Source organism: Monodon monoceros, unplaced genomic scaffold (genome assembly GCF_005190385.1).
Source record: "Monodon monoceros isolate NGI ecotype Baffin Bay Population unplaced genomic scaffold, NGI_Narwhal_1 Super_Scaffold_10, whole genome shotgun sequence".
Lineage (NCBI taxonomy): Eukaryota > Metazoa > Chordata > Mammalia > Artiodactyla > Monodontidae > Monodon > Monodon monoceros.
In genome coordinates, this window is record NW_021703766.1 from 44,380,781 (window position 1) to 44,392,830 (window position 12,050).

The 12,050-nt window shown below is 38.6% G+C and overlaps 1 long non-coding RNA gene across 1 annotated transcript in view; it reads left to right on the top strand.

The window, feature by feature from the left end:
* The window catches only part of LOC114889520, a 38,639-nt gene that overhangs the window by 16,198 nt on the left and 10,391 nt on the right, over positions 1-12,050 (top strand). The window lies entirely within an intron of this gene.

Sequence of the window (12,050 nt, forward strand, 5' to 3'; positions counted from 1 at the left end):
TATTGTTCATCTCTGTTCTTTAGATCTTACAGCTGTTTATTAAACATTTCTCATATCTTCTCAGTCTGTGTATCTTAACTCTTAACATGGCCAGGGTGGAACTTTTTGACATTCCAAAACTGATTCTTGCATGCCTAATTAGAGAAAGTGGGCTTAATAAAACATCTTTTCAAAATTCTGACCCTGAGAGAACAAAAGTAATTTTGGGAGAAAGTTTGAAGTTGTAACTCTTATCATGTCCTTGAAATGTAAACACATCCTACATTTCCTGAGACTACAGTCTTAGCTCAACTAGTAGAAACTAAAACTAAAAAAAGAAAAAAAAAGGGAAAAGAGGCCTTTTAAAACTCGAGCAGGAAAACTATGAGACCTCTGTGTCTATTTGGATATATGTATGTCTGTGTGTACATTATAAATATGATATGTCCCTACCTCCAGATGATATTACCAAAAAGAATTTGTAAAAGAGCTGTATTTAATTGACTTAAAAGTAAGTACTTAGAAATCAAATACTTCTGAATGTAACTCAAGCTATCCCAAATTTTTAAGTGTTCATATGATCTAAGATTAATCTTTAATAAGTGAAAACAAGTTTTAGTTGATGGTTTAATTAATATAGACACATCTTTAAAGTCATCAACATTAAATATAATACTTTTATTGTACCTAGGTTTACTAAATGCCAATAAGCTCATGTTACCTCTGTTATAAAATTTGTCAACAAGATAATTAACTTGGTATGATATTTTCATAAGTAATGAAATAGAGATAAATGGGATCAAAGTATTTGGGTGAACTCTTTAAGAATGATTACGTTTTATGATGTGTCTACCTGAAAACAATTTCTCCAGATTTTTGTTAAGTTGAAACTTCACAGTTCTGCTACATTAAGTTAAATGATGGCAATTCATTGACTGTCTAGATCACTTTTCTCTCCCATTATGGAGCACAGCCTCTGGACGCGCAGGCTCAGTGGCCATGGCTCACGGGTCCAGCCGTTCCGTGGCATGTGGGATCTTCCCGGACCGGGGCACGAACCCGTGTCCCCTGCATTGGCAGGCGGACTCTCAACCACTGCGCCACCAGGGAAGCCTTAGATCACTTTTAATAAGATAAAATACTGAAACATCTATTGCTAAAGAAATCTATATTGACTTACTTTAGACCTCTTATTACAGAGAGGCTAAATATGTTTGAGATTATTAATAATCTTCTGCATTATTTTTGTACATGTATCTTTTGCATTATTATTGAAATATTGTACTATGAAGTGGCATATACTTCTAGGAATTATTTTAAAAAGGGAACTGTGAGGGACTTCCCTGGTGATCCAGTGGTTAAGTAAGACTCCATGCTCTCAGTGCAGGAGGCCTGGGTTCGATCCCTTGTCAGGAAACTAGATCCCGCATGCCGCAACTAAAGGATCCTGCGTGCCGCAGCTAAGATCCGGCACAGCCAAATAAATAAATATTAAAAATAAAAATACTTCAGGACTTCCCTGGTGGCACAGTGGTTAAGAATCCACCTGCCAATGCAGGGCACATGGGTTCGATCCCTGGTCCAGGAAGATCCCACATGCCACGGAGCAACTAAGCCTGTGCACCACAACTACTGAACCTGTGCTCTAGAGCCCACGAGCCACAACTGCTGAGCCTGTGTGCTGCAACTACTGAAGCCCATGCACCTAGAGCCTGTGCTCTGCAAGAAGAGAAGCCACTGCAATGAGAAGCCTACGCATCACCACGAGGAGTAGCCCACGCTCTCCACAGCTAGAGAAAGCCCACGGTCAGCAATAAAGATCCAATGCAGCCAAAAAAAAATTTTTTAATTTTTTAAATAATAAAAAGGGAACTGTGAGAAAAGAGTTTTAGGCATGGTCAGGGCTAAGATTAGATTGAATTTAATTAAAGGGATGAATTTTAATATTGAAAATAAAATGGTACAAAACTAGAATTTGTGTTTTTCTCTGTAAAGAGGATAAAAATTTCTTGTACTATTGATCTGATTTTGATAGCATATTGTACAGTTTCTTTACCTCTTAGGAAGTCTGTTGTATCTTTCTGAATTTGCCCTTGAAATCTTTTATTGTCACTTTGGTTAAATGAATAAGTATTGTTTCACAGTGACTTATGATCTTACTTGGTCACGTGTTTAAAACCTTTTGATATCTTTGAAAGACTTCCTCAAATCAAATTCTAAATGAAGTTCTTCTGATCTCTAGCTAACTTTGGGATGCTTCAGAGGGCCTCTGACATCTCAAAGGGAAATATTAAACTAATTAGATTTATCTGGTATGTTAAATTACCTGGGAAACGTGGTGAAATGAGTAATGATAAACCTTCTTAGATTATATTGTATGGGTTGTTAATATAAATATTCTAGAAATTATACAAAGTTCCTAAAATTTGAAATGTCCTGGTGTGTAGTCAGTCATAATTCTAGTTATTATCTTAAAATGTTGTATGTCACAGAAATAGTGAAATTTCCATGACAGTGGCATTGTAATCAGGTCTTCAACCATGTTTTGTGTTTTTTTAATATTTATTAGTCTGCGCTGGGTCTTAGTTGCAGCATGTGGGATCTTTGTTGCCATGTGCAGGATCTTCACTGCGGCATGCAAGATCCTTCAGTTGCTTCATGCAGGATATTTTATTTGTGGCATGTGGACTCTTAGTTGTGACATGTATGTGGGATCTAGTTCCCTGACCAGGGATTGAACCCAAGCCCCCTGCATTGGGAGCATGGCATCCTAACCACTGGACCACCAGGGAAGTCACTAACCATGCTTTTAAGTCTTTTAATTTATAGGCATTTGCTGTCTTACTCTTATGCTTTTGCAAAAATGCTTGTAGATGAATTGCCTTTATGCTCCAAAGCAAAATTAGACCCAGAAGCGAAAGGACTTCCACTTTTTATGAGGGCTGTTTCAACACTGGCTTTCTTGTGTAAGGTTACTGAAGAAATAGAAATGGGGTCTCCTTTAGCTATTTATTATATGTCCCACACTCAGTTGAGTGTCTTCTAAACTCTTACCACACTCAGCACTATTCTGTAAGCTGACTAACTTCTTATGAAATATTGTTGCTTTCTGCACCTAATATTACTTTGGTTCAATGTAATAACCTTAACCTTGCAACTTTGCTTCCAGAACCACAGAAAGAAAACACATGACTGCATTTTGTTAACTGATTATCATCTTGCTCCCAGGAATGAATTACAAAAAGCTCCTATTGGTAATGCTGATCTAATTTGAATTACAGATGTGTCCTACTTAAAGGATGAGCAGGTACATTACCAAGTTGGATATGTAATAATGCCCACAGTGGACATAAATGAAAGCTCTTATATACCAAAAAGAAAGTCAGCAGAATAACCTCTATTAATTGCCTTAACCAGAGCTTGCCAACTAAGACCAGATAGCAATTATTTATACTGACAGTCACTATGCCTTTGGAGTAGCACATGACTTTTGAATCCTATGGAAACAATGAGATTTTTTAACCTCTTCAGGACAACCTATTTTTTTTTAATTTTTTAATTTAATTTATTTTTTATACAGCAGGTTCTTATTAGTCATCAATTTTATACACGTCAGTGGATACGTGTCTATCCCAATTGCACAATTCATCACACCACCACTCGCACCACCCTGCCGCCTTCCCCGCTTGGTGTCCATACATTTGTTCTCTACATCTATGTCTCAATTTCTGCCCTGAAAACTGGTTCATCTGTACCATTTTTCTAGGTTCCACATATATGCATTAATATATGATATTTGTCTTTCTCTTTCTGACTTACTTCACTCTGTATGACAGTCTCTATATCCATCCACGTCTCAACAAATGACCCAATTTCGTTCCTTTTTATGGCTGAGTAATATTCCACTGTATATATGTACCACATCTTTATCCATTCGTCTGTTGATGGGCATTTAGGTTACTTCCATGACCTGGCTATTGTAAATAGTGCTGCAGTGAACACTGGGGTACATGTGTCTTTTTGAATTATGGTTTTCTCTGGGTATATGCCCAGTACTGGGATTGCTGGATCATATGGTAATTCTATTTTTAGTTTTTTAAGGAACCTCCATACTATTCTGCATAGTGGCTGTATCAATTTACATTCCCACCAACAGTGCAAGAGGGTTCCCTTTTCTCCACACCCTCTCCAGCATTTGCTGTTTGTAGATTTTCTGATGATGCCCATTCTAACTGGTGTGAGGTGATAACCTCATTGCAGTTTTGATTTGCATTTCTCTAATAATTAGTGATATTGAGCAGCTTTTCACGTGCTTCTTGGCCATCTGTATGTCTTTTTTGGAGAAATGTCTATTTAGTTCTTCTGCCCATTTTTGGATTGGGTGGTTTGGTTTTTTAATATTGAGCTGCATGAGCTGTTTATATATTTTGGAGATTAATCCTTTGTTGATTCATTTGCAAATATTTTCTCCCATTCTGAGGGTTCTCTTTTCATCTTGTTTATGGTTTCCTTTGCTGTGCAAAAGCTTTTAAGTTTCGTTAGGTCCCATTTGTTTATTTTTGTTTTTATTTCCATTACTCTAGGAGGTGGATCAAAAAAGATCTTGCTGTGATTTATGTCAGAATGTTCTTCCTATGTTTTCCTCTAAGAGTTTTATAGTGTCTGGTCTTACATTTAGGTCTCTATTTTGAGTTTATTTTTGTGTATGATGTTAGGGAGTATTCTAATTTCATTCTTTTACATGTAGCTGTCCTGTTTTCCCAGCACCACTTATTGAAGAGGCTGTCTTTTTTCCACTGTATATTCTGCCTCCTTTATCAAAGGTAAGGTGACCATATGTGTGTGGGTTTATCTCTGGGCTTTCTATCCTGTTCCATTGATCTGTATTTTTGTTTTTGTGCCAGTACCATACTGTCTTGATTACATGTGGCTTTGTCTGAAATCAGGGAGCCTGATTCCTCCAGCTCCATTTTTCTTTCTCAAGATTGCTTTGGCTATTCGGGATCTTTTGTATTTCCATACAGATTGTGAAATTTTTTGTTCTAGTTCTGTGCCAGTGGTGTGTTTGATAGGGATTGCATTGAATCTGTAGATTGCTTTGGGTAGTAGAGTCATTTTCACAATGTTGATTCTTCCAATCCAAGAACATGGTATATCTCTGCATCTATTTGTATCACCTTTAATTTCTTTCATCAGTGTCTTATAATTTTCTGCATACAGGTCTTTTGTGGCCTTAGGTAGGTTTATTCATAGATATTTTATTCTTTTTGTTGCAGTGGTAAATGGGAGTGTTGTCTTAATTTCACTTTCAGATTTTTCATCATTAGTTTATAGGAATGCAAGATTTCTGTACATTAATTTTGTATCCTGCTACTTTACCAAATTCATTGATTAGCTCTAGTAGTTTTCTGGTGCCACCTTTAGGATTCTCTATGTATAGTATCATGTCATTTGCAAACAGTGACAACTTTACTTCTTCTTTTCTGATTTGGATTCCTTTTATTTCTTCTCTGATTGCTGTGGCTAAAACTTCCAAAACTATGTTGACTATTAGTGGTGAGTGTTCCTGATCTTAGTGGAAATGGTTTCAGTTTTTCACCATTGAGGACGATGTTGGCTGTGGGTTTGTCATATATGGCCTTTATTATGTTGAGGAAAGTTCCCTCTATGCCTACTTTCTGGAGGGTTTTCATCATAAATGGGTGTTGAATTTTGTGAAAAGCTTTCTCTGCATCTATTAAGATGATCATATGGTTTTTCTCCTTCAATTTGTTAATATGGTGTATCACATTGATTGATTTGCATATATTGAAGAATCCTTGCATTCCTGGGATAAACTCAACTTGATCATGTTGTGTGATCTTTTTAATGTGCTATTAGATTCTGTTTGCTAGTTTTTTGTTGAGGAATTTTGCATCTATGTTCATCAGTGATATTGACCTGTAGTTTTCTTTCTTTGTGACATCTTTGTCTGGTTTTGGTATCAGAGTGATGCTGGCCTCGTACAATGAGTTTGGAAGTCTTCCTCCCTCTGCTCTATTTTGGAAGAGTTTGAAAAGGACAAGTGTTAGCTCTTCTCTAAATGTTTGATAGAATTCACCTGTGAAGCCCTCTGGGCCTGGGCTTTTGTGTTTTAGAAGATTTTTAATCACAGTTTCAATTTCAGTGCTTGTGATTTGTCTGTTTATATTTTCTATTTCTTCCTGTTTCAGTCTCTCAAGGTTGTGCATTTCTAAGAATTTGTCCATTTCTTCCAGGTTGTCCATTTTTTTGGCATATAGTTGCTTGTAGTAATCTCTCATGATCCTTTGTATTTCTGCAGTGTCAGTTGTTACTTCTTTTTCATTTCGAATTCTATTGATTTGAGTCTTCTCCCATTTTTTCTTGATGAGTCTGGCTAATGGTTTATCAATGTTGTTTATTTTCTCAAAGAACCAGCTTTTAGTTTTATTGATCTTTGCTATCGTTTCCTTCATTTCTTTTACATTTATTTCTGATCTGATCTTTATGATTTCTTTCCTTCTGCTAACTTTGGGGTTTTTTTGTTCTTCTCTCTCTAATTGCTTTAGGTGTAAGGTTAAGTTGTTTATTTGAGATGTTTCTTGTTTCTTGAGGTAGGATTGTATTGCTATAAACTTCCCTCTTAGAACTGCTTTTGCTGTGTCCCATAGGTTTTGGGTCATCGTGTTTTCATTGTCATTTGTTTCTAGGTATTTTTTAATTTCCTCTTTGATTCCTTCAGTGATCTCTTGGTTATTAAGTACTGTATTGTTTAGTCTCCATGTGTTTGTATTTTTTACAGATTTTTTCCTGTAATTGACATCTAGTATCATAGCATTGTGGTCAGAAAAGATACTTGATACGATTTCAATTTTCTTAAATTTACCAAGGCTTGGTTTGTGACCCAAGATATGATTTATCCTGGAGAATGTTCCATGAGCACTTGAGAAGATAGTGTATTCTGTTGTCTTTGGATGGAATGTCCTATAAATATCAATTAAGCCCATCTTATTTAATGTATCATTTAAAGCTTGTGTTTCCTTTTTTATTTTCATTTTGGATGATCTATCCATTGGTGAAAGTGGGTTGTTAAAGTCCCCTACTATGATTGTGTTCCCATCGATTTCCCCTTTTATGGCTGTTAGTATTTGCCTTATGTATTGAGGTGCTCCTATGTTGGGTGCATAAATATTTACAATTGTTATATCTTCTTCTTGGATTGATCCCTTGATCATTATGTAGTGTCCTTTTATGTCTCTTATAATAGTCTTTGTTTTAAAGTCTATTTTGTCTGATATGAGAATTGCTACTCCAGCTTTCTTTTCATTTCCATTTGGATGGAATATCTTTTTCCGTCCCCTCACTTTCAGTTTGTATGTGTCCCTAGGTCTCAAGTGGGTCTCTTGTAGACAACATATATATGGGTCTTGTTTTTGTATCCATTCAGCCAGTATGTGTCTTTTGGTTGGAGCATTTAATCCATTTACATTTAAGGTAATTATTGATATATATGTTCCTATTACCATTTTCTTAATTGTTTTGGGTTTGTTTTGTAGGTCTTTTCCTTCTGTTGTGTTTCTTGCCTAGAGAAGTTCCTTTAGCATTTGTTCTAAAAGCTGGTTTGGTGGTGCTGAATTCTCTTAGCTTTTGCTTGTCTGTAAAGGTTTTAATTTCTCCATCAAATCTGAATGAGATCCTTGCTGGGTAGAGTAATCTTGGTTGCAGGTTTTCCTCCTTCATCACTTTAAATATGTCCTGCCACTCCCTTCTGGCTTGCAGAGTTTCTGCTGAAAGATCAGCTGTTAACCTTATGGGGATTCCCTTTTGTGTTATTTGTTGTTTTTCCCATGCTGCTTTTAATATTTTTTCTTTGTATTTAATTTTTGATAGTTTGATTAATATGTGTCTTGGTGTGTTTATCCTTGGATTTATCCTGTATGGGACTCTCTGTGCTTCCTGGACTTGATTAACTATTTCCTTTCCCATATTAGGTAAGTTTTCAACTATAATCTCTTCAAATATTTTCTCAGTCCCTTTCTTTTTCTCTTTTTCTTCTGGGACCCCTATAATTTGAATGTTGCTGCGTTTAATGTTGTCCCAGAGGTCTCTGAGACTATCCTCAATTCTCTTTATTCTTTATTCTGCTCTGCAGTAGTTATTTCCACTATTTTATCTTCCAGGTCACTTATCCGTTCTTCTGCCTCAGTTATTCTGCTATGACCCCTTCTAGAGAATTTTTAATTTCATTTATTGTGTTGTTCGTCACTGTTTGTTTGCTCTTTAGTTCTTCTAGGTCCTTGTTAAACGTTTCTTGTATTTTCTCCATTCTATTTAGAAGATTTTGGATCATCTTTACTATCATTATTCTGAATTCTTTTTCAGGTAGACTGCCTATTTCCTCTTCATTTGTTAGGTCTGGTGGGTTTCTGCCTTGTTCCTTCATCTGCTGTGTGTTTCTCTGTCTTCTCATTTTGCTTAACTTACTGTGTTTGGGGTCTCCTTTTCACAGGCTGCAGGTTCGTAGTTTCCGTTGTTTTTGGTGTCTGTCCCCAGTGGCTAAAGTTGCTTCAGTGGGTTGTGCAGGCTTCCTGGTGGAGGGGATTAGTGCCTGTGTTCTGGTGGATGAGGCTAGATCTTGTCTTTCTGGTGGGCAGGTCCATGTCTGGTGGTGTGTTTTGGAGTGTGTGTGGCCTTATTATGACCATATAATTTTATCATATGATTTTATGATTTTCGGGTGTGTGTGGCCTTATTATGATTTTATGCTAATGGATGGGGTTGTGTTCCTGTCTTGCTAGTTGTTTGGCATAGGGTGTCCTGCACTGTAGCTTGCTGGTCATTGAGTGGAGCTGGGTCTTGGTGTTGAGATGGAGATCTCTGGGAGATTTTCACCGTTTGATATTATGTGGAGCTGGGAGGTCTCTTGTGGACCAGTGTCATGAAGTTGGCTCTCCCACCTCAGAGGCATAGCCCCGTCACCTGGCTGGAGCACCAAGAGCCTGTCACCCACACGACTCAGAATAAGAGGGAGAAAAAAAAAGAAAGAAGGAAAGAAGAAGATAAAATAAAAAAGTTATTAAAAAAGATAAGTATTAAAAAAAAAATTTTAAGTAATTAAAAAAAAGAAAGCAAGAAAGAAGAGAGCAACCAAACCAAAAAACAAATCCACCAATGATAACAAGTGCTAACCATTATACTAAAAACAAATACAAACCAAAAAAAAAGGACGGACAGAACCCTAGGATAAATGGTAAAAGCAAAGCTATACAGAGAAAATCACACACAGAAGCATACACATACACACTCACAAAATGAGGAAAAGGGAAAACAATATATATGTCATTGCTCCCAAAGTCCACCTCCTCAATTTGGGATGATTCTTTGTCTATTCAGGTATTCCACAGATGTAGGGTACATCAAGTTGATTGTGGAGATTTAATCCGCTGCTCCTGAGGCTGCTGGGAGAAATTTCCCTTTCTGTTCTTTGTTCGCACAGCTCCTGGGGTTCAGCTTTGGATTTGGACCCGCCTCTGCATGTAGGTCGCCTGAGGGCGTCTGTTCTTTGCTCAGACAGGATGGGGTTAAAGGAGCAGCTGATTCGGGGGCTCTGGCTCACTCAGACCAGGGAGAGGGAGGGGTACGGAGAGCAGGGCAAGCCTGCGGCGGCAGAGGCAGGCATGACGTTGCAGCAGCCTGAGGTGTGCCATGTGTTCTTCCAGGGAAGTTGTCCCTGGATCACGGGACCCTGGCAGTGGCGGGCTGCACGGGCTCCCCAGAAGGTGCGTGTGGATAGTGACCTGTGCTCGCACACAGGCTTCTTGGTGGCGGCAGCAGCAGCCTTAGCGTCTCATGCCCATCTCTGGTGTCTGCGCTGATAGCTGTGCCTCGCGCCAGTCTCTGGAGCTCCGTTAAGTGGCGCTCTTAATCCCCTCTTCTCGCGCAACAGGAAACAAAGAGGCAAGAAAAAGTCTCTTGCCTCTTTGGCAGCTCCAGACATTTTCCCAGACTCCCTCCCGGTTAGCTGTGGCGCACTAGCCCCTTCAGGCTGTGTTCACGCGGCCAACACCAGTCCTCTCCCTGGGATCCCACTGAAGCCAGAGCCTCAGCTCCCAGCCGCAACCCATTCCGGCGGGTGAGCAGACAAGCCTCTCGGGCTGGTGAGTGCTGGTCAGCACTGATCCTCTGTGCAGGAATCTCTCCACTTTGCCCTCCGAACCCCTGTTGCTGTGCTATTCTCTGTGGCTCTGAAGCTTCCCCCTTCCCCCACCCGCAGTCTCTGCCCACGAAGGGGCTTCCTAATGTGTGGAAACCTTTCCTCCTTCACGGCTCCCTCCCACTGGTGCAGGTCCCGTCCCTATTCTTTTGTCTCTGTTTTTTTTATTTTGCCCTACCCATGTATGTGGGGAGTTTCTTGCCTTTTGGGCAGTCTGAGGTCTTCTGCCAGCGTTCAGTAGGTGTTCTGTAGGAATTGTTCCACATGTAGATGTATTTCTGATGTATTTGTATTTCTTGCCTTTTGGGCAGTCTGAGGTCTTCTGCCAGCGTTCAGTAGGTGTTCTGTAGGAATTGTTCCACATGTAGATGTATTTCTGATGTATTTGTGGGGAGGAAGATGATGTCCATGTCTTACTCTTCTGCCATCTTGAAGCTCCTCCTCGTTATATTCTAATTGGCCTTACATTACATTTCTTAATGAACGAACGTCTTTATGATGTTTAGTCTTCCAATTGTTTACCTAAAACAATATATCAGCCAGTTATTTTACCAGCAAAGTGGGTTTATTTGGGAACAGCAAAGAATTGCGATTCAGGACATGCAATCTATGGCAAACCACAGGCAAGTCCAAAGGAGAGAGTTTTTTTGTTTTGTTTTGTTTTATAGAGGAGAAGAGGGAGTGGGAGTGGCTATTACGAAGAGTTCATTGGAGGAAACCAGGAGTTTGAAGTGAGTGGCATTTTATTGGCTGAGTTGTGACAGTTGCTCACTGGCTGGGCTGTTGCCAGGAAAGGAAAAATTCTTCCTCCTACTTGGTAGTAAAGTAGTATCCTTCTTCCTGTTGGAGATGCAAAGTACCTCTCTTCCTATTGGGTATGCAATTGACATGAGTGGTTGGTTTTAAGAACTCCGCCTGCTGGCCTCCCAACTCCTTTTTAAATTAGTTTGTTTGTTAATTTTCACATTTTCCCCTTTTGATCATGATCTCTCTCTGACACCTGAAACTAACACAGCATTGTAAATCAACTGTACTTCAGTTAAAAAAATAAAACATCTTTCTCTGAAAGCATCGCTGATCAAGAGTCAGGTTTTTCCTGGTTCAGCAGCCTTTTCTCCCTCAGTGCTAGGAAGGACCTTTCCTGGGTGTCCTGTCTCATACTGGATGGAAAGTGCACAAACTGGAAATCTGTTGAGATCACATTTGAGTAACAAGGAGTATATTTGCAAATTTTTGTTAAGTGTCTACTTAGGAATGGAATTTGGTGACACTGGATATATATGTTGAACTGTGATACTTTCAATTTTCCTAAGCAGTTTTGCTAGCTTGCATTCCCACTATTAGTGTACAAGAGAATTCTTCTTGTTATGCAACCTTAAAGGCATTTGATATTGTTTCTCTCCCATCTTTTCATTTTAGCCATTCTGTTGAGTAGTTGGTAGCATTGTGTTTTAATTCACATTTCCCTGAAAATTGCAGTACTGCTTTATTTTTGTTGACGATTTGGATACCCTCTTTTAATAAATGCCCATTGAAGTCTTCCACACAGTGTTCTATTTGGTTAGCTGGGTTTTTTCTTACTGGTTTTTAGGAGTTGATTTTTATTCTGAATACAACTTGAGATATATCTGTATCTATATAGCTAAATATCTATGTATAGCTATCCCTATCTGTATATACCTATACCTCCACACATTAATCTAACCATCACCCATTAATCTTTGAAATCTTCCTTGCTTTTTTGGTACAGGAAATCCTGGACTCAACTCATACCTTCTCTGCTTCAGATCAGAAATCCACAAGTACTCCAAAGAAACTAGGGTTGCGGTGTATGTGTGTATTTCATATATAATATCTT